At 42.0% G+C, this 23,362-nt stretch overlaps 1 long non-coding RNA gene across 1 annotated transcript in view; it reads right to left on the reverse strand.

Annotated features, from left to right (window-relative positions):
• The window catches only part of LOC108284430, a 409,165-nt gene that overhangs the window by 295,156 nt on the left and 90,647 nt on the right, over nt 1-23,362 (reverse strand). The window contains exon 2 of the long non-coding RNA XR_001817214.2: nt 5,511-5,612. This is a non-coding gene — a long non-coding RNA (uncharacterized LOC108284430). The remainder of the gene's footprint in view (nt 1-5,510; nt 5,613-23,362) is intronic.

Raw genomic sequence — 23,362 nt, forward strand, 5'->3', positions numbered from 1 at the left:
AAAATTCACAGGGAAATTCTGTAACACTAAATGCCTGTAGGAGAAAAGTCTCACATTACTGACTTCAGCTTTAACCCTTAAAAAACCTGAAAAAGAAGAGCAAATTAAAATCAAAGTGAATGAAAGAAAGGCAATCATAAAGACCAGGACAGACATGAGTGAAGCAGGGAATATAAACACAACAATGAAAATCAATGAAGCCAAGAGAAAGGAAACCAGGACACTGAAGAGGTATCTGCACGCCCATGTTTCCTGCAGCTTTATTTACAACAGCCAAGATCTGGAATCAACCTAAGTATCCAACCACAGAGGAATGGATAAAGAAAATGTGGTGCACATACACAGTGGAGTACATACTTTTTTATGCAGCCATAAAAAAGAATGAGATCAACAATGGGAAAAGGATTCCCTGTTTAATAAATGGTGTTGGGAAAACTGGCTAGCCATGTGCAGAAAGCAGAAACTGGACCCCTTCCTGACACCTTACACTAAAATTAACTCCAGATGGATTAAAGACTTAAACATAAGACCTAACACCATAAAAACCCTAGAAGAAAATCTAGGCAAAACCATTCAGGACATAGGCATAGGCAAGGACTTCATGACCAAAATACCAAAAGCATTGGCAACAAAAGCCAAAATAGACGAATGGGACCTAATCAAACTCCACAGCCTCTGCACAGCAAAAGAAGTCATTAGAGTGAATCAGCAACCAACAGAATGGGAACAAATTTTTGCAATCTACCCATCTGACAAAGGGCTGATATCCAGAATCTACAAAAAACTAAAACAGATTTACAAGAAAAATAACAAACAGGCCCATTCGAAAGTGGGCAAAGGATATGAACAGACACTTTACAAAAGAAGGCATACATGGGGCCAACAAACATATGAAAAAATACTCATCATCACTGGTCATCAGAGAAATGCAAATCAGAACTACATTGAGATACCATCTCACACCAGCTAGAATGGTGATCATTAAAAAATCTGGAGACAACAGATGCTGGAGAGGAGGTGGAGAAATAGGAACACTTTTACACTGTTGGTGGGAGTGTAAATTAGTTCAACCATTGTGGAAGACAGTGTGGCAATTCCTCAAGGACCTAGAAATAGAAATTCCATTTGACCCAGCAATCCCATTACTGGGTATATATCCAAAGGATTATAAATCGTTCTACTATAAGGACACGTGCACACGAATGTTCATTGCAGCACAGTTTACAATAGCAAAGACCTGGAACCAACCCAAATGCCCATCGATGATAGACTGGACAGGGAAAATGTGGCACATATACACCATGGAATATTATGCAGCCATCAAAAATGATGAGTTTGTGTCCTTTGTAGGGACATGGATGAACCTGTAAGTCATCATTCTCAGCAAACTGACACAGGAGCAGAAAATCAAACACTGCATGTTCTCACTCATAGGCGGGTGTTGAACAATGAGAACACATGGACACAGGGAGGGGAGCACTACACAATGGGGTCTGTTGGAGAGAAATAGGGGAGACACAGCGGGGGATGGGGAGTTGGGGGGGTTGGCATGGGGAGAAATGCCAGATATAGGTGATGGGGAGGAAGGCAGCAAATCACACTGCCACGTATGTACCTATGCAACAATCTTGCATGTTCTTCACATGTACCCCAAAACCTAAAATGCAATAAAAAAAAAAGAATGAGGTCCTGTCATTTGAACAACATGGATGGAACTGGAGTTCATTATGTTAGTGGAGTAAGCTGGGCATGGAAATGAACACGGCATGTTCTCAATTATTTGTGGGAGTAAAAATTAAAACACTGAATTCATGGAGACAGAGAATAGAAGGATGGTTACCAGGGTAATGGAGGTTAAGAAGGACTGGTTAACATGTACAAAAACAGAGTGAATAAAATACAGTGTTTGATAGCATAACAGGGTGACTACAGTCAACAATAATTTCTTGTACATTTAAAAATAACTAAAAGAGGATAATTGGATTGTTTATAACACAAGATAAGTGCTTGAGATGATGGATACCTTCTTTATCCTGATGTGATTATCATGAATTGCATGCCAGTATCAAAATACCCCAAGTACCCCACAAATACATACACCAACTATGTACCCACAATAATTAAATATTAAAAAGAAAAGGAAACCAAAACTTGGTTCATTGATAAAATCAATAAAATGGATAAACCTCAGACTGAAGAGGAAGAAAAGCAAATTAGCAACATCTGGAATGAGGGAGATGATGTCATCACAGATAATAAGGGGAAATGATGAACTTTGTGCCAACGATGTTGAGACTTACCATTTCTCAGTGAGTGGGGGATGCTTTGCCCACAGGACTTGGTGGTGCTAAACACTGCCTGGCACTCACTGCTTGAGGGAGGTGTGGCTGTCTCTGGGCAGAGGCCAGCTGCTGTGGAATGGCCTCCACGCCCGGGAAAACCCACAACAGAGAACTCTCGAATCCCAAATGCCAACTGTGGTGCCTATTCTCCTAAAGGTATACAGCTTCCCATGGAAAACTCCACCCTCCCAAGGTAGAATCTGACAGAAAAACCTCATTCAGCAGCTGTGTGGCTGAACCACAGGCACGTGGGTCTCAGGCGTCCATGGCACGTGTCTGTCCTGATGGCCATGCAGCAGCAGAGACCCTGCAGATGGCTCTGTGGGCTCATTTTGGGGACAGTGAGGGCAGAGGAAGAGCCCTCCTCTGGCTGGGTTTGCAGTGAGTTAGGGGGGGTTTCTTCAAGCGGGCTCCTGCAGGATATAATTGGTATCTGACCTGCACCTTGAGCCAACATAGGGTTCTGCTTGTCCTGCAGCCAGAAGACCTCGCTCCAGAGACCACCATAGAGGTGGGGAGGTCCCTCTCAAAATATCTGTCTCTTGTCCCTCATGCCCTGCAGCTTCCATCGCCCTCAGGGAGTGAGGTGCCAGGGGATACGCGGGGTGCTAAGTGAGTTGTGGCTAGAGGCTGAGCTGGCTGTGCCACTAGACCAGTGAGCAGAAAGGAAGCAGGTGTGACCACATCCCCGGTGCAGGAGAGGCTCTGCTGCTGATGAGGCCAGCGTGTCTGGCCCCAGGGTCCCTGAACAGCTAGCACTACCACACCTACCAGACAAAGCCTGCAGCAAATGGCAGTGACCAGTGACCCCACACAGGCAGATCCACAGGAGGTCAGCACATGTCTTCACCAGAGGGAAAGGCTGGGAGCCAGGAATTGGGCCAGGACAAGGGGAACACACATGGGGGTGGGGACAGGTGTCATGAACACTGGGTCCTCAAACAACAAAAGCTGCCTGTAGCACTGCTGTGTCTTGTAGATATTTACATAGGAAAACTAAGCCAACACGCACCCCATTCCTGCAGGGAACCTTGGCAGTATCTCAATCAAGATGGGCTGTGCTGAACCAGAGAAAGAACAATGTGCGTGGGCACGCCTGCAATCCCAGCACTGTGGGAGCCGAGGCGAAGAGATCGCTTGAACCCAGGAGTTCAAGACCAGCCTGGGCAACATGGCAAAACCCCATCTCTACAAAAACTACAAATATTAGCTGGGCGTGGTGGAAAACACAGGGGCTGAGGTGGGAGGATCACATGAGCCCAGGAGGTTGAGGCTGCAGTGAGCCAGGACAGCACACCGCATTCCAGCTTGAGTGACAGAGGGACAAAAGAATAAGAAAGAAGGATGAGGAAACAAGAAAGAGGAGGAGGAAGAAGGAAGAAGGAACCTCGTCCCAGGATCCTTTAGGAATTACAGGACGTGACGAATGAGACTGCAGCTTCCCCTGTAGTATAAAGCCACGTGGGATTCCATCCTCTAAGGGATATCTGTGCCTCATGGGAGCTGCCATGGTTATCACACAACAGAATGAAAGGACGGCTGGGCGGATGGACCCAGGCCACAGACTCCACTGCGGATGAACGGCCTCCCTGCACTTCTGACAGCTCCCCGAGCTGCTAATGACCCCTTCCCAAAGTGCAAGACAAAACAAAAACAAACATCAACAACAAAAAGGATCTGATCAACATCTCTGGCAGCTGGAAGCAGGCGCCACAGCTACATCCTGACACCCAAACATCCCTGTTGGGGTGCGTGTCCCAGGAAGGGCTCTGTACAGAGCTCTGGGATCTGTTCTGTTGAGTCCCATGCTGCTGGAGCTGGTGGAGGCTAAAACCTCTTTACCCAGCCTGGTCAAGGGTCTGTGGGATGCCTGATACCCTTTTCAACAAGTTATTTTCTGTTTAAACACACCAGAGTGAGTCTTACTTTGCAATTAAGCGCCCTAACTAATTTACAGGACAAATACCAATTGCCCCTTGCTGGTTACAGGGAGTTTCAATGGAGAGCTGACAAGTGTACTATGGACTATCTTTTCCAATCAGAAGGGAAAGCAAATATCAAAAAATAATAATAAATGCGAGCTTGGCTTACAACTCTTCAGAAGCTGTACACAGAGCTCCCGAAACCCCAGCACAAGAGCTGCCTGTTCCGGGGCGAGGGGCAACTTGGTCTGGCAGCCTGAAGTCAACACCACCTTCTGAGGGTACCAAGTAGGTACAGCAAGGGTTGGAGCCCTAAGCCAGGGCGTGTGAAGCTGCCACCAAGTGAGATGGAAAAGAAGGAAAGAAACAGAAGGAGGCGACAGGGCAGTGGTAGCAGCACGACCCACCCGAAATTCAGACCTTTCCATCAGTGCAAAGCTCTTCTGGAATAAGAAATAAGATTGTATTATACTTAATCCTCTCTTCCCTTCCACAAATCACACAAAATGCCATCTCCATGACCGTGCTTCGCCCACTGGCACTGGGGCAGGTGAACTGACAGAACCCCCCACTCAAATCTGCTCTTTGTGGGTCTGGGGGCTGCAGAGGGGGGCACAGCCGCTGGACAGTCCCTGCAGCACCCCGGCAGTGGCCACTGTGGCATCGCAGCCCTGGATGCTGCTGTCCGAAGGCTGTGTCCTAGGTCGCCAGGCCCAGGCCTCTGGACACACAAAGCCCCATACACCACCAGATTCCACAGAAAAGCTCTTTGAAAGCCTCTGGAAAATACTTCAGATTGCCATTGGAAAAGCTGCACTCCGGTGGTATCGGGGGACAATTCGCAGTCACACGGACGCTGGGTGAAGGCACGGGTTCATTCGGAGCACATGCGGTGGCCTGGCCCTGCTCCTACCCCTCAGGCCTCCCAAACTTCGCAACGTTCTCGCACCACTGCCAGTGGTGCAGAGCAGCAAGCCCTGCGCACGTGAGAAGTCTGTATACAGGGCTCTGGCTGAAACTGCGAGCAGTGCTTGCAGCCTCGCGGCTTCTGCCCCAGGAACCCTCGCCCCCGCCCGGCCTTACCACACTCGCTGCCTGGCTCCTTCTGGGCGGCCAGCGCCCGGCCAGGCCCGTCATCCCGCACCCCTCCCTGGGCAGAGCACCCATCACAGCAGGCAGTAAGCAAATGCTAGGTAGGGACGCGGGACGGACACACACAGGAAGCCAGAGCGAGGTGACACTGTACCTGAGCAGTCCCCATTGTGGCTGGGCCGGGCGCAGGCAGAGGGTTCGCAGCCGAGAGGGATGCCGCGCAGGGCTAGGGCCAAGCCTCGGATGGCGGGAAAGCCTAGGTGAGGAACGGACAGAAATGGGGAAAATGTGATAAAAAGGGCAAATAACCTTCCCCGTGGGAGAAAAAAAAGCATGGAATGCATATTAAAAAGTGAGACTAAGCAATCATTAATCAGCTGAAACCGTATATAAAAATCACCACCAGGCGTTTGTACATCAGATCACGGAGTGGCATGCTATGTAAGTGGATCCAGGATGTATGACCGTGGAAACTAATATTTCCATTCCAAAGCAGGATTTAAAATGATAATAAAATAGGTTTAACCATTTTGAAATACTGAACCAAAGAGAAATAGTAAAACCGTACTTTAAGTCAGGAGTTATGATGATTCCTTAGATAATTTGGTGATAAAATGGCATTTGCGAACTCGGTCCAGTTCTGCAAAGAACCAAGTAGCTTCCAGAAAACAAAAAAGCCGTACCAGAGAATATTAATAATTGATCATTTTCTTTCCAGGAGACAAAAATGCTATATACCCAGATGAAATTCAGTATAGCATGTTTTTTAAAAGAAGGTGCTAATACATACATTTTCATAAATTACAAAATTCCCTGCTCATTTTCTCCACCGCATATGCATGCATGAAATTATTATTACCCACCAGAAATGAATCGAATGAAGTGTGTTTTTTTAGGAGATACTAGGTTTGTAAAGTTACACTGGAAACTTACGCCACTCTTTTCTTGTCACTGAGCTGGTGTGATTGAAAAACACTCTCCTACATAAGCTTTATATGCCTTAAAAACTATGATCACGTTATATGAATTTTTCTGAAGGTCAGGGCTGCTGAGCATTGCCTGCTATCCGCTGAAAATTGGTTGTTACCAAAATCTCTGACCAAGCATCAATCTGATGATCAGTTACTTAATGCCATGTAATTACTTTCAAATGTAAAATCCTAATAAGGTAAGAAAATTAGCTGACTTTCATTGTAGAAAGTACATTTGGGAAATATTCATTATAAAATAATATACAACCTGAAAATCAACCGTTGGTTTCTTGTAACCAGTTAATATACCTTATGCGATTGTCAGTCTAAATTGCATATTCATTTCCAGGCACTTACTGTTAAACTTTCTACCTTTCCAGAATTTACATTCTGCCCTTCAAGGAGCCTTATCCATTTGCTACTAATATACCAACATTTCTCCATATCAGTAGAGACAGAACTAAATCTTTCCCTGCACTGAAGAATCATAATTAGCCCCATGAATCTTTAACCATTGGGCATTTGGGTTATTTCCATTTTCCCATTTCCTAAGAATTCTGCATAGATTTTTTAATGCTTCTCATTATGTGAGTTTACACAGAACAGGCTTCTAGACAGAATTATTGAGTCAAAAGATATGCACATTATTAACCCAAAACACTACCAAAACATTGGTTTCCATCTACACTGCCACATATTGACAATCTTCTTGCTTTTACCACTGATGGAAAAAAATAATTTATTGCTGTTTTCCTCGACTCTGGGGATATTTTAATGTGGTTACTGAGCAAACAAATTTCTGTGTAAACCGTTCCTTGATTTTTTTCTTTTTGGGGATACATTTTTCATTACTTTCGAGAAACTCTTTACATATGTCAGATGCTTATCTATTCTATCCGTTGCAAATATTTTTTCAGTTTGTCATTCACCTGTTAGCTTCATTAATGATATCTTTCAACAGCTTAGAAGGGTTTCATATGCATGTATCCAAATCTATCAGTTCCTTCCTTCATGGGTTCTGTGATTTAAAAGATCTTCCCAATTCTACACTTTTTTTTTTTTTTTTTTTTGAGACAGAGTCTGTCTCTGTTGCCCAGGCTGGAGTGCAATAGCACAATCTCAGCTCACTGCAACCTCCACCTCCCCGGTTCATGTGATTCTCCTGCTTCAGCCTCCTGAGTAGGTAGGATTACAGGCGCCCATCACCACGCCCAGTAATTTCTGTATTTTTAGTAGAGATGGCATTTCACCAGATTGGCCAGGCTGGTCTCATACTCCTGATCTCAGGCGATCCACCCGCCTTGGCCTCCCAAAGTGCTGGGATTACAAGCGTGAGCCACGGTGCCTGGCCCCAGTTCTACAATTTAAAAAACATATTGTACTTGCCGGGTGCAGTGGCTCACGCCTGTAATCCCAGCACTTTGGGAGGCCAAGGCGGGTGGATCATGAGGTCAAGAGATTGAGACCATCCTGGTCAACATAGTGAAACCCTGTCTCTACTAAAAATACAAAAATTAGCCAGGCATGGTGGCACATGCCTGTAAACCCAGCTACTCAGGAGGCTGAGGCAGGAGAATTGCTTGAAACCAGGAGGCAGAGGCGGAGGTTGTGGTGAACAAAGATCGCGCCACTGCACTCCAGCCTGGGTAACAAGAGCGAACTCAAAAAAAAAAAAAAAAAAAAAAAAACCACATATTGTACTACATTTTCTGTTAGACTTTCCATAACTATCTTTAATGATTACACATTTAACGTGTTTGAAACTTAATTTTGAGTTGTGTGGTGAAAATGAATTTTTCTCCAATGGATAACCAATTATCCCAACAAATTTATTGCCTAATCCATATTTTCCAGAATAACTTGAAAATGCCACTCACATAAAAGAGATTGTTCTACAGACTGATTTACCTCCTATAGTACTGGTGTGTTTCTCTTAGTAGATAAGAACTCTCACGATTCAGATTTTTCTTTAACAGCCTTTACTGAACAATTTTCTGAATTTGTTCTTATAGGTTAATGCCATTACCACTTAATCAACTCCCCTATTCCCACCTTCATTACCAGTCCAAACAGGAAAGGGTTCCCACAGAAATTATGTAAGTCACACCCCCACTCCCACTTACATGAAGTGCTGCATTTCCATGCCAAGTCAGCCACACAAGTACCCTCCATACCAAGTACTTGGTGATGTTTTACATCCCTTCCAAGTGTTTTATTGTTTTTCCCTGTAAATCTTACACATTCCTGTTTCATTCCAAGATACGTTGTGAGATTTATTCTTTCTGAGAATGGGCCTATTTTTCCATGGGAACCCTTTCCTGTTTGGATTGGTAATGAAGGCAAGAACAAGGGAGTTGATTAAGTGATAATGAAGTTAACCTATAAGAACAAATTCACAGGATTGTTCAATAAAGGATGTTAGAGAAAAATCTGAACTGTGACATTTCTTGTCTACTAAGAGAAACACACTAGTGCTACTTTATCATACACAGTGTGGTTAATGATTTTCATTCACTGCTCTAGTATTTGTTCTCCAAGCTCAACGTTACTAATTATCTTACAGGTTTTGTATAGTCTCTAACATTTTCCAATGAAAATAAGTCTCTTCATTCCTGCTGTCTTTTCTTATATATTTTCCCAAGATAATAGAGGCTTCAAAAGAAATGAAATAATAGTAATAACTGTGGCATTGCCATTTGGCTTGACGTTTTAGCATTTCTCCACATGCTACTGTGCTTGTTGTTACATTTCTGATTATACCTTTACCCGTTTCAAGAAACTTTCTTGCCATTTCTGTTTCACTTAGAATTTTATCATAGGTGGCCACTATATTGCTTAAAAGTCTTACAATATCTTTAATATAATCATGAGGCTTTCTGGTTTTTAATATGTTTATCTTATGCATTACTACATAGAGATACTATTATTAAAATAGTATTGCACTTACAAGGCAAAGCTTATGCTCATACTCAACCTCTAACTAGATTCAATTGGCTAATATTTGGGGTAGGAAATTTATGTATTCTTAAAAAGGTCAGCCCTTTCCTGCAATAGTTATCAAATTCTGGATTCAGTCATTAAATGAAAGTGATACTTATTAGTCTGAAATAACATAAAATGATCAGTTCCTAAAATGTTGTATAGAATTTACCTATAAAATATGAGTCAATTCTTCTTATAAAGAGAGATCTATGAAAATTTTAAATTTTTCCATGGTTACTGCTCCGTTAAATTTTTCTAACTTTTGTTGAATCAATTTATGTCATTTATAGTCACCAAGAAAACCAGTCATTTCATCTTGATTTTCAAATTTCTCAGCAAAGATTTCTACAGATGATATTCTGTTTCTCCTAACTTTATGATTCTATCACATTTTTCACTATTTTCTTGAATTTCTCTTTATTTTCTTTATAAATCTTGCCATAAGTTTCCTATTCTCATGTTTGCACATGTTTAATCAGTAGAGAGACTTAAGACAGCACATAGGAGGCAGAACTACCTTGCAGCTCCCTCTCGGATAGACAGAGCAGCATGTGGAGACTCACGTCATGAACTTTCGCCCCAAGAAATACAGAAGGAACATACTAGGAAAGCCGAAAGAATCCACAGACCCTTTGAAGGAAGTGGATTACCGCTGCAGGCTCCCTGAGATGGCAAAACACTGAGTCAGCGCTTTCTCAGTGGGGAGGCTAGTGGTCCAGGGAAAGCTCCAAGGAAAGTTCTCAGGGGGTTACTGACTGCCTGGAAATAGACTCAGTGCTATTGGTAGGGCATGGCGGGAGTGAGACCAACCTTTAGGATGGCAGGCTGTGTGTGAGTGAGGTGAAGTCTGTCACTGCCAGCTTTCCCCTACTTCCCTAGCAATGACTCAGCAGAGGCAGCCATAGTCCCCCTCAGAATGTAACTGAGAATGTAACTCCATTGGCCTGGGAATCATCCCCCCATCGGCCTGGGAATCATCCCACAATCCCTCACAGTAGCTGCAGGCAGCCCGCCCAGGAGAGACTGAGCTCAGACATACCTATCCCTGTCCCCCACCTGTTGGTCTTTGTCTACCCACTCTGGTAGCTGAAGACAAAGGTCATAATATCTTGGGAGCTCTACGGCCCTGCCCACCACCTGAGAAACCTGTCCCCGCTGTGGGACCACAGCTGATGCACTCTTAAAAGCGCCACCTTCTGGCTGGAGGCCAACCATCACAAAACTATTACAGTAAAAAAGCACAACCAAGGACACTCAAAGAGTCCACTTCATTCCCCTGCTCCTTCTGCCAGAGCAGGTACTGGCAACCACATCTGCAAGACTTGAAGACAAATCACATCACAGGACTCTTTACAGACACTCCCCAGTAGCAGCCTGGAGCCTGGTAGCTCCACTAAGTGGTTAGACCCAGGAGAACAAAAGCAATCACTACAGTTTAGTTCTCAGGAAGCCACATACCTAGGGGAATGGGGAGAACACCACATCAAGGGAGCTCCCTGTGGAAGAAAAGAGTCTGAACAGCAGCCCTTGAATCCCAGATCTTCCCTCTGACATAGCCTACCCTAGTGAGAAGGAACCAGAAAAACAATTCTGGTAACAGGATAAAATAAGCTTCTTTAACACCCTCAAAAGATCTTTTAGCTCACCAGCAATGGATCCAAACCAAGACAAAATCTCTGAATTGCCAGAAAAAGAATTCAGGTTGATTATTAAGCTAATCAAGGAGGCACTAGAGAAAGGTGAACTCCAACTTAAAAAAATGAAAAACATGATATAGGATATGAAAGAAAACTTATTCAGTGAAATAGATAGCATAAATAAAAAACAATCATAACTTCTGGAAATCAAATACAACCTTAAAGAAATGCAAAATGCATTGGACAGTCTCAGCAATAGAATCAAACGAGCTGAAGAACGAACTTCAGAGCTTAAAGACAAGGCTTTCAAATTAACCCAATCCATCCAAGACAAAAAAAAAAAAAAGAGAGAGTTTTAAATATGAACAAAGCCTTTAAGAAGTTTGGGACTATGTTAAATGTCCAAACCTAAGAATAACTGAGGTTTCCAAGGAAGAAGAGAAATCTAACAGTTTGGAAAACATATTTAAGGGAACAGTCAAGGAAAACTTCCTGGCTTTGCTAGAGATCAGACATTCAAATACAAGAAGCTCAAAGGATACCTGGGAAATACGTGGCAAAAAGATCATTGTTGAGGCACAAAGTCATCAGGTTATCCAAGGTAAAGACAAAGGAAACAATTTTAAGAGCTGTGAGGCAAAAGCATCAGGTAATCTATAAAGGAAAACCTATCAGGTTAACAGCAGATTTCTAAGCAGAAACCCTGGAAGCTAGAAAGGACTGGGGTCCTATTTTTAGCCTCCTTAAACAAAACAGTTATCAGCCAAGAATTTTGTATCCAGTGAAACTAGCTTCATAAATGAAGGAAAGATGCACTCTTTTTCAGATTAAAAAATGCTGAGAAAATTCCCCACTACCAAGCCAGCACTATAAGAATTGCTACAAGGAGCTCTAAATCTTGAAATAAATCATTGAAATACCCCAAAATAAATCCCTTAAAGTATAAATCTCACAGGACCTGTTACATACAACAATAAAACAATTAAAAAAACAAGGTATTCAGGCAACAAATACCATGATGCATGGAATAGTACCTCACATCGAAATAGTAACATTGAATGTAAATGGCCTAAATGCTCCACTTAAAAGATATGGAATGGTAGAATGGATAAGAATTCACCAACCAAGTTTCTGCTGTCCTCGTGAGACTTGCCTAACACATAAGGACACATATAAACTTAAAATAGGGAAAAAAAAATTCCATGCAAATGGACATCAAAAGCCAGCTGGAGTAACAATTCTTATGTCAGACAAAACAAACTTTACAGCAACAGCAGTTTAAAAAACAAAGAGGGGTATTATATACTGATAAAAGGACTAGTCCAACAGAAAAATATCAAAATTCTAAATATATATGTACTTAATATTGAAGCTCCAATATTTATAAAATAATTACTACTATATCTAAGAAATGAGATAGATGAAAACACAATAATAGTGGGGGACTTTAATACTTCACTAAAAACACTAGACAGTTTATCAAGACAGAAAGTCAACAAAGAAACAATGGACTGAAACTATACCTTACAACAAACGGACTTAAAAGATATTTACAAAACGTTCTATCCAACAACTGCAGAATATGCATTCAATTCATCGGCATATGTAACATCCTCCAAGACAGACCATATGATAGGCCACAAAACAAGTCTCAGTAAATTGAAGAAACTCAAAATTATATCAAGTACTCTCTCAGAACACAGTGCAATATAATTAGAAACCTCAAAGTCATTCAAATACATGGAAATTAAATAACCTGCTCCTGAATGACTGTTGGGTTAAAAATGAAATCAAGATGGAAATTAACAAAATTCTGTGACTAAATGATAATAGTGACATAACCTATCAAAACCTCTAGGACACAGCAAAAGCAGTGCCAAGAGGAAAGTGCATAGCATTAAATGGTTACATCAAAAGTCTGAAAGAGTGCAAATAAACAATCTAAGATCATGCCTCATGGAACTAGAGAAACAAGAATAATCCAAACCCAAACCAAACCCAAACCCAGCAGAAGTAAAGAAATAAGAACAGAGCAGAACTAAATAAAATTGAAACAAACAAAAACCACAATACAAAAGATAAAACAAAAAGCTGGTTCTTTGAAAAGATAAAATTGATAGACCATTAGCAAGATTAACCAGGAAAAGATCCAAATAAGCTCAATTAGAAACAAAACAGAAGATATTATAACAGATAACCCAGAATTTCAAAAGATTATTCAAGGCTACTCTGAACATCTTTATGTACATAAACTAGAAAACCTAGAGAAGATGGATAAATTGCTGGAAATATACAACCCTCCTAGATTAAACCAGGAAGATACAGAATCTCTGAACAGACCAACAACAAGCAGCAAGATTGAAATGGTAATAAAATAATTGCCAACAAAAAAAGTCCAGGACCGGACAGATTCACAGCTGAATTCTATTAGACATTCAAAGAAGAATTGTACCAATCATTTTGACACTATTACAAAAGACAGAGAAAAGGAATCCTTCCTAAATCATTCTATGAAGCCAGTATCACACTAATTCCAAAACCACGGAAGGACATAACAACAACAAACACAGATCATTATCCCTTATGAACATAGATGCAAAAATCCTCAACAAAATACTAGCGAACTAAATCCCGCAGCATATCAAAAAGATAATCCACCATAATCAAGTGGATTTCATACCAGGTATGCAGGGATGGTTTAATACATGTAAGTCAATAAATGTGATATACCACATAAACAGAATTAACAACAAAAAACCTATGATCATCTCAATAGATGCAGAAAAAGCATTTGACAAAATCTAGCATTGTTTTATCATTAAAACCCTCACCAAAATCTGCATAGAAGGGACATTCCTTAAGGTAACAAAAGCCATCTATGACAAACCCACAGCTAACATTATACTAAATGGGGAAAGTTGAAAGCATTACTCCTGAGAACAAGAACGCAACAAGAATGCCCACGGTCACCGCTTCTATTCAACATAGTACTGAAAGTCCTAGCCAGAGCAATCTGACAAGAGATATAAATAAAGGGCATCCAAATCGGTAAAGAGGAAGTCAAACTGCCACTGTTTGTTGACGATATGATCATATACCTAGAAACCCCTAAAGACTCACCCAGAAAGCTCCTAGAAATGGTAAATAAATTCAGCAAAGTTTCAGAATATGAAATTAATGCACACATATCAGTAGCCCTGCTATACACCAACAGTGACCAAGCTGAGAATCAAATTAAGAACTAAACCCCTTTCACAATAGCTTCAAAAAAATAAAATAAAATAGAACACTTGGGAATATACCTAACCAAAAATGTGAAAGACCTCTACAAGGAAAACTACAAAACACTGCTAAAAGAAATCACAGATGACACAAACAAACAGAAACACATGTCATGCACATGGATGGGTAGCATCAATATTGTGAAATTGACTATATTGCCGTAAGCAACCTACAAATTCAATGCAATTCCCATCAAAATACCACCATCGTTCTTCCCAGAATTAGAAAAAACAATTCTGAAATGCATGTGGAACCAAAAAAGAGCCCACATAGCCATAGCATGACTAAGCAAAAATAACAAATCTGGAGGCATCACACTACCTGATTTCAAACTATACTATAAGGCCACAGTCACCAAAACAGCAAGCTACTGGTATAAAAATAGGCACATAGACCAATGGAACAGAATAGAGAACCCAGAAATAAACCCAAATACAGCCAGCTGATCTTCGACAAAGCAAAGTAGGGAAAGGGCAGCCTACTCAACAAATAATTGGCAAGCGACATATAGAAGTATGAAACTGGATCCTCATCTCTCACCTTATACAAAAATCAACTCAAGATGGATGATTAAACATAAGACTAGAAACTATAAAAATTCTAGAACATTGGAAAACCTTTCTAGACATTGGCTTAGACAAAGACTTCATGCCCAAGAACCCAAAAGAAAATGCAGCAAAAACAAAGATGAGACTTAATTAAACTATAAAGCTTCTGCACAGCAAGAGAAATAATCAGCAGAGTTAACAGCCAACCCACAGAGAGGGAGAAAATCTTGACAATCTATACATTCAACAAAGGACTAATATCCAGAATCTACAATGAACTCAAACAAATCAGGAAAAAAAAAACAATCCCATCAGAAAGTGGGCTAAGGATACAAACAGAAAATTCTCAAAAGAAGACACACAACTGGCCAACAAGCATATGAAAAAATGCTAAACATCACTAATTATTAGGGAAATGCAAATTAAAATGACAATGCAATACCACCTCACTCCTACAAGAATGGGCATAAACAAAAAAATCAAAAAATAATAAATGTTGGTATGCATGCGGTGAAAAGGAAACATTTTTTCACTGTTGGTGGGAATGTAAACTAGTACAACCACTATGAAAAACAGTGTGGAGGTTCCTTAAAGAACTAAAAGTAGATCTACTGTTTGACCCAGCAATCCCACTACTAGGTATCCACCCAGAGGAAAAGAAGTCATTATATAAAAAAGATAAAGTGGATTAAGAAAATGTGGTACATATATACCATGGAATACTACTGAGCCATAAAAAGGAATGAACTAACAGCATTTGCAGCAACCTGGATGGAACTGGAGACTACTATTCTAAGTGCAGTCACTCAGGAATGGAAAACTAAACATTGTATGTTCTCATTCATATGTGGGAGCTAAGCTGTGAGGACACAAAGGTGTAGGAATGATACACTGGATTCTGGGGATTCAAGGGAAAGGATGGGAGTGCTGAAGGATAAAAGACTACACATTGGATACAGTGTGCACTGTTCTCAGGTGATGGGTGCACCAACATCTCAGAAATCTCAAACATAAAGAACATATTCATGTAATCAAACACCACCTGTTCCCAAAAAAACCTATTAAAGTAAAAAATTAAACAATAATAAACAGCAGACAACTCAATGTTGTATTTATTCTAATCTGAGAATCTTGGTTTTTAATATTTAAGTTTCATCCACTCACATTTATTGTGATTAATAATAAATTGGAACTTATTTTGATGCACTGTTTCATGTTTGTTAATTTATGTTTTTCTTTGTGCTTTTTTTCTGTTTTCCTGGCTTACACAGACAGGAATTTTACTTTCTACTTTTTCAGTGCCCATACATTTTACTTCTACCTTTAAAATTTTAGCATATGCAATTATATATGCACATTTTCCTATAAAGTCACTAATTAATCAGTGTTTCTAGCAGCCTCTTGAATAAAAGAACTTCAGCACATGTCCCTTCCCTCCAGGCTCACACCTCCCTCACCCTCACCCTGCTCTGAGATTGTTACGTATAATATCAGGGACAGTTTTGTGTTAAACAAAGACATAGTGTATCACCAACTATAAATTTAATATCTACATATTAATTAATACCTGAATTACTTATGTTTCTTTGATCTCTTTGCTAACATCCTTCTATGTTCATTTTCCTCGTGCTCAAAAGTATTCTTTTGTATTTTCTTGCCTTTCTTTCCATACAGCCTCTGTGAATTTGCCAAGTCTGAAAATGTCTTTATTTGCCCTCGATATCAAATGATGGGTATGCTAGGAATAGAATTCAAGACATTCAATAGATACCTTCAAGAATCTATTATTATTGTTAAGGCATTATTTACCAATCTATAAGCAATTTCTGTTTTCTTTATCAAGTTGTTTAGTATTTTGTTCTTATCCTTGACACAGTGAAATTTTACAATTATATGTCGGGATATGGAATTTGTCTTTATTTCTGCCTAGTAGGTGATACAATGTATCTATCTGAAAAGACTTTTCCTGAATTTGGGGAAATTGTTTGACATTTTTAATCTCAAATATTGATTGATCACTGTGATGGTCTGAAAGTGTCTCCAAAATGCACATGCTAAAACTTAATAGCCAATATGATGGTATTAAGAGGTGGGGCCTTTGGGAGATGACTAACTCATGAGGGCAAAGCCGCCACTGATGGGATTAAGGGCCTCATAAAAGGGTTGGAGGGAGTAGGGTGTTCTGCTCCTCTGCCAAGTGAGGACACAGCACTCCTCCCTTGAGAGGACATAGCCACAGGGCAGCCACCTTGCAGCAGGCCCCAAGCCTGCTGTACCTTGGCTATGGACTCCCAGCCTCCAGAAGTGTGAGAAAAAAACTCCTGCTGCTTATAAATAAACCAGTCTCACGTATTCAGTTATAGCAGTACACAGGGACTAAGACACTCACCTTTCTATTATCTCCTGCTTTAGCTTCTAATGGATCTATGTTTTGCTCTTCAGATATATCTACTCTGTTAACTGTGGTTTCTCATGTTCTCTCTTTTTATGCTTAACACTAGGAAATTTCTTTAGCTTAATCTTATAGTTCATCAATTTTTCTTCAGTTATATCTGATCTCTAAATATCTACTGAGTTTTCATTTCAAGGGCTATAATGTTCATAGTATTTCTAATTGGTCATTTGACAAAACTACCCATTCTTGTTTTATAGGCATTCCACACAGCATACTGGTTTAAAACATGGGACCTGATTTAGGGTCTGAATCCGGGATCCAGCCCTTGCTAGTAATACAGCCTCTGAACGTAGTTTCATAAAGTCTCCATTCCTGTTTCCTAATGTGCAAATGAAAATAATATTTGCCTCATGTGCCATTTGTAAGGATTAAATGAATTATTCAGGCAAAGTCCTCAGAACATGAACAGAAATGTTCTAAGAGTTCAACTAGTATTGCAAACACGGTACATGGAGCCGAGTGTGTGCTTCGATCTTACGCACTACACAGTTAACTCAGTCATAAAAACTCAGGTGTTATAACATCTATTCCACTTTTCACGGCCTCTACTACTTATGAGGGAAAAATAAACTAACCGTGATTCTAAAATTCTTCCTTTTTTAATGGCATCTTGCTCTTACTTTACAGAAGAAATCTGAAACCTCCCTTTAAAGACACATTTTCTGAGTTCTTTCCAGTCCCTCTGTTAAGCTTATTTTAATAGGAGGGCACCATTAAAGTTAAGATTCAGTATGCTTTCTCCTTTAAGGGGATGATTCCCTTTAGCTGTCTTATACTTTTCATTGTCTGTTTGTCCTCATCACTACACACAGAGCAGACAGGAGTCCCAGAGCATGTGACAGGGGAACACTGACAGGCAGATAGCTGTTGTGCAGGATAAAAGGCATCTCACTGATTATCTGCTGGGGAAATGTGGAGCCTCAATCAGTGGAGGGAGAAAGAACCCCAGATTCTTCAGCTCTTCTGGGAATGCAGAGCTGGGGAAAGGGGGAACTGCCCCCACTTTTGTGCTAGAGAAAAAGTTCAGAACAGTAGCCCCTGGAGGAGAATTCAGCCAGCAGCATCAGAGAGTATCTAGGCCCTCACCTCCTATAAAACACGCAGTACAATTTCCATATCACTTTACCTTCCTATTTATTCCTCAGTTTTGAAAATAAAATAATAGGTTTTAAGAAATGTAAGATACACACACACCTCAAGGGTGCCAGGAAGAGCAGGGTTCATGTTCTATTTCACATGGGGCATCTTTTTCTAATAAAAAGAAACAAGATGACATAGAATCAACCTTCCAAATTACAACATAATATTTTCCGTAATAAAAAATTACAAGAGTAATAAAAAATACAAGTGTTTATATGAATATAGACACTTTATCAAATATGGCCCATCTAATTTATATCCATAAACACTGTAACTAACAATCCAAAATGTCTCAGCTTTTTGAGTTCTTTTTCCTCCTAAAAAGGAAATATAAACCATTAGGATAGCCAAGAGATAACAGCAACTATAGATCACAATATGTTTTTTGTCTTGGCCATATAATGAGGTGAGAAAATATAGCAATTGCATGTTCCATTTTGTTGGCTGAAAGGTATTCTTAAGTGAAAATAATATAAAATTTAGAATGTCTTCTATTATAGCTAAGTAGCAGCTATGACAAAACATACCAGGGTATTATCAAAAATTACACGTGTTCTATTACCACATTTTGCCACTTACACAACACACAGCCATCGACCATTTCTCATTTGAGAATCAGAGATTCTCTACCAATGGTTTTAAACTCATAAATGTATTCAAAAGCACTATTAATCTAATCAATACCTAAATACTTTAAGAAGAATTTTACTACGGGTGTATTAGCATAACTGTTCTTGTGCCTGGAATTCAGCTGCTCCAATGCTCCAAAGCTGAACATTGTAATTTTGATCTGATTTCTCAACTCCATTTAAACACTTAGTTCCTGTAGGCCGTCTGATTGCTCATCTGTTATCCCCGTCCTTATCAAAGCTTTGATTAAATCTCAGCACATCAAACGCAAGGATCTGTAGCTGATAATTTCATCTATCTGATTAGTTTATAATATATTACTCTATAATTATAGATTTAATTGAAATGTCAAAGGCATCTCATTATCAGCAAAAGAAATCATTCTCGAAACTACGTTCTCTAATGACACTGCCTTTGCCACAAAATGCCACACCTGATTTCTCCCAAGCTCAACACAGCCACCCTTTCTTCAGTTCCCCATTCCTCTTGGGAAGAACTCCTGAGTCGACTGCTGAGAGCCTGGCAGAGGGCGAGGCAGGAGGGAAAGGCCAGGCACAAGAGGCTGGAAGGCGGTGACTTCCCACGAACACCGAAGCTAACTCCACTTTCCTCACCACCTCTCACGGCAGTCAGGACATACCACGGGACAAGCATACCCACTACCATAGGTACAAGGTCACACAGAAGGTCAGGGGCTTCACGTCCAGGTGGCCTTCGAACCCCCGAGCTGCAGCACCAACTCCTCCCTGTGTCTCCTGCCTGCTGGCCCAGCTCGCAGATTTCAGACTCACCAGGCCCCAAATTGTGCAAGTCAATCCCTTGCAAAAAGTCCTCCTCTTTTTCCCTCCTTCTTGGAGAGGTGGAGGAGCACACACACATCCTACCGATCCCATTTCTGTGGAGAACCTCAACCAGTACAGACTTCGGCAGGAGTCCGGAAGCACCGCCACCCCATGTCCTTCCAAACCTCCGCCCGGGGCTGATCACATCGTGTTTGACGGAGAGGAAATGAAAAGGCAATTCACGCTTGCCCAACAGTAAAGGCAACTCACTGGCTCACGGGAAGGCAAAGCGCAGAAACTCAGAGGCACTTTGGGTCCAGGGCTCAGTGAAGCCATGGTTGATTTTCACCGCTTCCCCTTGTATCCTGTGAGGGGAGCTTCATCCGAAAGCTGGTGGCCTCTCACGATGGCAGGAGGGCTGGCAGGGCCCCCAGATAGTTCCTGCTCATTCCACGGAAAGGGAGCGATCTGCACTCCCAGAAGCTGTCTCAGAGAAGGAGGAAACCTCTTTCCCAGAAACCCCTTTTCCAGCTTCACAGACTTGAATCAGGTTACTTGCCCACACCCACAGGCAGGATGACAGAGTGAGCTTCTCCAGAACACCCAGGCTGCAAGGGAACAAACACACAGAAAACGGGATCACGACCGAGAAAGCGAAGAGGAAAGTCTGGGAGACAACAGCGGTGACTTTGACACGGCGGCTGTCCAGGCTCACAGCCTCAAGTTCACCCTCTCCATACATTCTTCCTTTCCCAACAGGCATCATAGCTGGACAACCAACCACAGCTACATCCAGATGTCAACACTGGCAAAGGACCGCCTAATCAAGGTTTGCAATTCCATATAAACACATGTCCCTAAGGAACATAACTGCATTACTGAAGACAAGAAGTGTGTCAGACAGAAGTGGAGTTCTGGCATGTGCCGGCATAGCGCGAACACAGCCACACAGATGAAGGAACTGATTCATAAATCACTGCCAGCTATTTTTCTTCCTCCTCTGTTCTCAGTTTAAGAACCCGCTGATAAACAAATTGGACAAGAAAACTCAATTATACCTTTTTATAGTTCATTATCATGTTAAAAATGGCAACAGAATTTAGTAAACAATTGTTAGAAAAAATTGCAATATGGCCTATCTAATAAATAAGGATTACAGAAAAATAATTTACTGTGTAATGAAGTTTCATTTATAGAATGTACTTCAGAAACAATAGGTGGCAACGAGCTTTGTGTGAAATCCCATTATCAGAGTATTAGGCACTTACAACTTCATATCTGCAATTGTTTTAAAATCACTCTATTGCCACGAGCATAAAATGTGTAATGGTGTGTACCAGATAAACTCCTCCATATTTTCCTTAATATTTTAATTAATAACTAAAATGATATGAAACAGCATTTCAGTACAGAATGCATTTTGAGCAGCATTAAATTGTCAAGTATTGCAAGAATCAGTAAAATTGGGGAAATTAAAAGACAGAGGAGAGCTGCAAAGATGAGAAGTTGAGACGGGAAACAGCATAAGCGTCACAGTGGAAAGTCCACGTTTCAGAGAGAGAGGGGTGAGGAGGAGCTGGGACTTGTAGACCACAGGTCACAAACAGTCATTAGAAACGGATTGAGAGGGGCGTAAGCTCGCGCCTGCAATCGTGCTGGTGGGCGAAAGGAGGAGTCAGAGCAGATCGTCAGGTCCGAAGTTAGTCCTGAGCTGAGGGCCCCGAACGCAGTCCAGGCCTTGGCTAAGACATCACAAACCAAGGAGAAATCTGCACCGGAGCACACCATGCTTCTGGGTGAGTCAGAGCCAGATGGAGAGCACAACGGTGCGCCCCGTGACAAATCCCAGAGAACAAACAGTGACAAAGAAATAGAGAATACTTGTCACTCCTAGGACACCAAGAGAATGGCAGCACTTCCCTTTCCTCTGGCCACACCCACTTCAAAGCCGGGGGAGGTGAAATCTTCAGCCAGTCACCTCACACAAAGGAGGTAAGTTCACATGAAAACATCATCTCCATTCCTTACCAATTTCAGTCAGGTTGACTCGTATTCGTAGACAGATTGTAACTTGTGTAAAAAGAAGACATTTCATCTGTAATTTTATGGTTTTTTCTAATGCCATGCTGTCAAGTAACCACTTCAAACTAGACAGACTCATGCTGAGTAAATGGTAAGCTGTAAAATCTGGGCTGCATGAAATTAGCCACAAAAAAAAACTGTTAGAGAGTACTCACCCTAAACACATTACTGATGATGTATTTCCTTAGCCGTCAAAATTTAGAGCAAAATAAATGGCCTAGGTAAAAGTCAAAAGATTACTAGGCAAAATTTAAAATAATGAGAAAGAACCCTAAATGAAAATAATTGTCTATGAACCAATTTGGACATTAAAGGTGTTTCAATAGTAAATCACTAAAATGTGCCCACGTGCTAATACAGAGGATGTAAATAACATCTGAAGAAGCAATCAATGGCCAGGCACGGTGGCTCACACCTATAATCTTAGCACTTTGGGAGGCCGAGGCAGGCCGATCACTTGAGGCCAGGAGTTCGAGACCAGCCTGGCCAACATGGGAAAACCTTGTCTCTACTAAAAATGCAAAAATTAGCCAGGCATGGTAATACGCACCTGTAATCTCAGCTACTTGAGAGGCTGAGGCAAGAGAATCTCTCAAACCCAAGAAGCAGAGGTTGCAGTGAGCCAAGATCATACTACTGCACTCCAGCCTGGGTGACAGAGTGAGACTCCATCTCAGGAAAATAAAAAAGAAGAGGAAGCAATTATCACTGAATGTGAAAGGTACCAAGTACCTAGGGTTACATACAAGAGTTACTACTGGCTAAACAAGTATTTCTTTCAGAGTGTTAGCACACTGTTTAAAAACCTAGGGTGGGTGTCTCCTGCAAGCCTGAGGTGGGTTGGCTGGGGGGCTGCCCTGAGATGACCCACACACCTGTGCCCCTCAGCACTACCATCTACCCTGGGCAGTGCCCCTCAGCACTGCCATCCACCCTGGGCACTGCCCCTCAGCACTGCCGTCCACCCTGGGCACTGCCCCTCAGCACTGCCGTCCACCCTGGCCACTGCCCCTCACCACTGCCGTCCACCCTGGCCACTGCCCCTCAGCACGGCCGTCCACCCTGGGCAGTGCCCCTCAGCACTGCCGTCCACCCTGGGCACTGCCCCTCAGCACTGCCGTCCACCCTGAGCACTGCCCCTCAGCACTGCCGTCCACCCTGGCCACTGCCCCTCAGCACTGCCGTCCACCCTGGCCACTGCCCCTCAGCACGGCCGTCCACCCTGGGCACTGCCCCTCAGCACGGCCGTCCACCCTGGGCACTGCCCCTCAGCACTGCCGTCCACCCTGGGCACTGCCCCTCAGCTCTACCGTCCACACTGGGCACTGCCCCTCAGCACTGCCGTCCACCCTGGGCACTGCCCCTCGGCACTGCCGTCCACCCTGGGCACTGCCCCTCGGCACTGCCGTCCACCCTGGGCACTGCCCCTCGGCACTGCCGTCCACCCTGGCCACTGCCCCTCGGCACTGCCGTCCACCCTGGCCACTGCCCCTCGGC

Source organism: Cebus imitator, unplaced genomic scaffold (assembly GCF_001604975.1).
Source record: "Cebus imitator isolate Cc_AM_T3 unplaced genomic scaffold, Cebus_imitator-1.0 Scaffold279, whole genome shotgun sequence".
NCBI lineage: Eukaryota > Metazoa > Chordata > Mammalia > Primates > Cebidae > Cebus > Cebus imitator.